This window comes from Cydia strobilella, chromosome 21 (genome assembly GCF_947568885.1).
Source record: "Cydia strobilella chromosome 21, ilCydStro3.1, whole genome shotgun sequence".
NCBI lineage: Eukaryota > Metazoa > Arthropoda > Insecta > Lepidoptera > Tortricidae > Cydia > Cydia strobilella.
In genome coordinates this window covers 30,001-32,500 of record NC_086061.1, presented here as the reverse complement: position 1 = coordinate 32,500, position 2,500 = coordinate 30,001, and the positions used below count along the sequence as shown (strand labels likewise).

General features: G+C 46.8%; 2 non-coding genes across 2 annotated transcripts in view; both read left to right on the top strand.

Moving 5' to 3' along the window:
* The window catches only part of LOC134751331 (small subunit ribosomal RNA), a 1,908-nt gene extending 157 nt beyond the window's left edge, over window positions 1-1,751 (top strand). The window contains exon 1 of the ribosomal RNA XR_010128628.1: window positions 1-1,751. This exon is cut by the window's left edge and continues 157 nt beyond it. This is a non-coding gene — a ribosomal RNA (small subunit ribosomal RNA).
* Window positions 1,752-2,142: 391 nt separating this feature from the next.
* On the top strand, window positions 2,143-2,299 carry LOC134751349 (5.8S ribosomal RNA). The gene has a single exon (XR_010128644.1). It is a non-coding gene; the product is annotated as a 5.8S ribosomal RNA (ribosomal RNA).
* Window positions 2,300-2,500: the final 201 nt, after the last annotated feature.

The following is a 2,500-nucleotide window of genomic DNA, read 5'->3' as shown; positions in this document are numbered from 1 at the left end:
TAGAGCTAATACATGCAATCAGAACTCTGACCAGTGATGGGATGAGTGCTTTTATTAGATCAAAACCAATCGGCGGAGGGCCTCGCGTCCGAAGTCGTAACATTTTGATGAATCTGGATAACTTTTGCAGATCGCACGGTCCAGTACCGGCGACGCATCTTTCAAATGTCTGCCTTATCAACTTTCGATGGTAGTTTCTGCGACTACCATGGTTGTCACGGGTAACGGGGAATCAGGGTTCGATTCCGGAGAGGGAGCCTGAGAAACGGCTACCACATCCAAGGAAGGCAGCAGGCGCGCAAATTACCCACTCCCGGCACGGGGAGGTAGTGACGAAAAATAACGATACGGGACTCTTACGAGGCCTCGTAATCGGAATGAGTACACTTTAAATATTTTAACGAGGAACAATTGGAGGGCAAGTCTGGTGCCAGCAGCCGCGGTAACTCCAGCTCCAATAGCGTATACTAAAATTGTTGCGGTTAAAAAGCTCGTAGTTGCATTTGTGCTACGCACTGTCGGTGCGATTCATCCGAATCGATACTGACACGTTTGCGGAGCATATCGTCGGTGAATCGTATGTAAAAGTACGGTTCAATATAAAAATCCTATCGCGATGCTCTTCAGTGAGTGTCGAGGTGGGCCGACAATTTTACTTTGAACAAATTAGAGTGCTCAAAGCGGGCTCAAAATGCTGCTTGAATATTTCGTGCATGGAATAATAGAATATGATCTCGGTTCTATTTTGTTGGTTTTCAGAACTCCGAGGTAATGATTAATAGGGATAACTGGGGGCATTCGTATTGCGACGTTAGAGGTGAAATTCTTGGATCGTCGCAAGACGAACATCAGCGAAAGCATTTGCCAAAGGTGTTTTCATCAATCAAGAACGAAAGTTAGAGGTTCGAAGGCGATTAGATACCGCCCTAGTTCTAACCGTAAATATGTCATCTAGCGATCCGCCGACGTTACTACAATGGCTCGGCGGGCAGCTTCCGGGAAACCAAAGATTTTGGACTCCGGGGGGAGTATGGTTGCAAAGCTGAAACTTAAAGGAATTGACGGAAGGGCACCACCAGGAGTGGAGCCTGCGGCTTAATTTGACTCAACACGGGAAATCTCACCAGGCCCGGACACCGGAAGGATTGACAGATTAACAGCTCTTTCTTGATTCGGTGGGTGGTGGTGCATGGCCGTTCTTAGTTGGTGGAGCGATTTGTCTGGTTAATTCCGGTAACGAACGAGACTCTAGCCTGCTAAATAGGCGTCGTCATTTAGGTGCGCGCGGCCGTTCGCGGTCGCGCAACTCACTGGCGACGTATTAAAATTCTTCTTAGAGGGACCGGCGGTTTCGAGCCGCACGAGATTGAGCAATAACAGGTCTGTGATGCCCTTAGATGTCCTGGGCCGCACGCGCGCTACACTGAAGGAATCAGCATGTTCTCCTTGGCCTAGAGGCCCGGGCAACCCGTTGAAACTCCTTCGTGCTGGGGATTGGGGTTTGCAATTATCCCCCATAAACGAGGAATTCCTAGTAAGCGCGAGTCATAAGCTCGCGTTGATTACGTCCCTGCCCTTTGTACACACCGCCCGTCGCTACTACCGATTGAATGATTTAGTGAGGTCTTCGGACCGACACGCGGTGGCTTCACGGCCGTCGGCGTTGCTGGGAAGTTGACCAAACTTGATCATTTAGAGGAAGTAAAAGTCGTAACAAGGTTTCCGTAGGGGAACCTGCGGAAGGATCATTAACGTGTATATATGTTGTTGTGTATGTTCTACATACTACAAACGTCGTGTATAACAAAAATAATCCGTTACCAAAAATAAAATATATGTCAGTTGACGTCACACAGGAGAGGTTTATTTCTATCTCGCGTCGCGTGTATTTAAGCAGTTTGAGATTTACGTCTATTTGGAGAGTCGCTTCGACCGGCACAAATCCGCGCCGTTACAGCTTATCGCTCCATATTATATAGATGTTTCTCTTTGAACTCGCGCGAACGTCAACTGTGTTGTACGTAGACCGATATATATGAGACAGACAGTATGCGGTAATCGTTTTACTCATTTTTCGTAATGATTTTTTATTTTTTTATTTGATGTTACTAACATTGTTACCAGTGTGTAATAATAAACTATTACCCTGGACGGTGGATCACTTGGCTCGCGGGTCGATGAAGAACGCAGTTAACTGCGCGTCATAGTGTGAACTGCAGGACACATTTGAACATCGACATTTCGAACGCACATTGCGGTCCGTGGAGACACATCCAGGACCACTCCTGTCTGAGGGCCGGCTGCATAAATAAACATACTTTTACCACATTGCGTAACAGTAAAATGTTACGCTGCTGAGGGTTCGTTTGAAGATTACGATTTCGGTTGTAACCTTTTCGGGCGTCCCTTTAAATATATGTATTATATAGCGACGTTCGTGTGATGTGACGTATGTCATATCTACCGTGCGCGCGTACACACTGTGTGATATTAATTATGA